An 811-nucleotide genomic window follows, 5' to 3' on the forward strand; every position below is an offset into this window, starting at 1 on the left:
TGATGGAAATAATGCTGGAGATCACAATGACTTCTTCATTGCAAATTCCACTTTTCAACAATGTAAGTGGTGGCTACATGTGGACCTCATCAGACAAAATACACAGAAATCAAATTGACTACATTTGTGGGAAGAGTTGATTAAGAAGCCAAAACAAGACCGGGGCAGACCGTGGAACAGACCATCAATTGCTCATATGCAAGTTCAGGCTGAAACTGAAGAAAATTAAAACAACTTCACAAGAGCCAAAATATGGCCTTGAACATATTCCACCTGATTTTAGAGACCATCTCAAGAACAGATTTTATGAATTAGACACTAATGACCCTTTGGTCATGGACAAGGATAGTTGTAGAATGACATCAAGAACATCCTACAGAAGGAAAGCAAACGGTCATTAAGAAGACAAGAAAGAAGAAAAAGACCAAAATGAATGTCAGAAGGGACTCTGAAACTTGCTCGCTAGTGTAGAGATAGTAAACAAATGAAAGAAATGAGGCAGTAAAAGAGCAGAACAGAAAATTTCAAAGGACAGCTTGAGAAGACAAAATCAAATATTATACTGAAATATACAAAGACCTGGAGTTAGAAAGCCAAAAGGGAAAAATACTCTTGACTTGTAATATTGAAGGATTCTATGGGCTAAATATTACAAGTCAAGAGTGTTTTTCCCTTTTGGCTTTCTAACTCCAGGTCTTTGCACATCCATTATAATACTTGATTTTGTCTTCTCAAGTTGCCCTTTGAAATTTTCTGTTGGGCTAAATGAAGTCCTGGTGTGGCGCTGTGGGTTAATGCACCAGACTGCAAA

Source organism: Chrysochloris asiatica, unplaced genomic scaffold (assembly GCF_000296735.1).
Source record: "Chrysochloris asiatica unplaced genomic scaffold, ChrAsi1.0 scaffold00432, whole genome shotgun sequence".
NCBI classification, from domain to species: Eukaryota; Metazoa; Chordata; class Mammalia; order Afrosoricida; family Chrysochloridae; genus Chrysochloris; species Chrysochloris asiatica.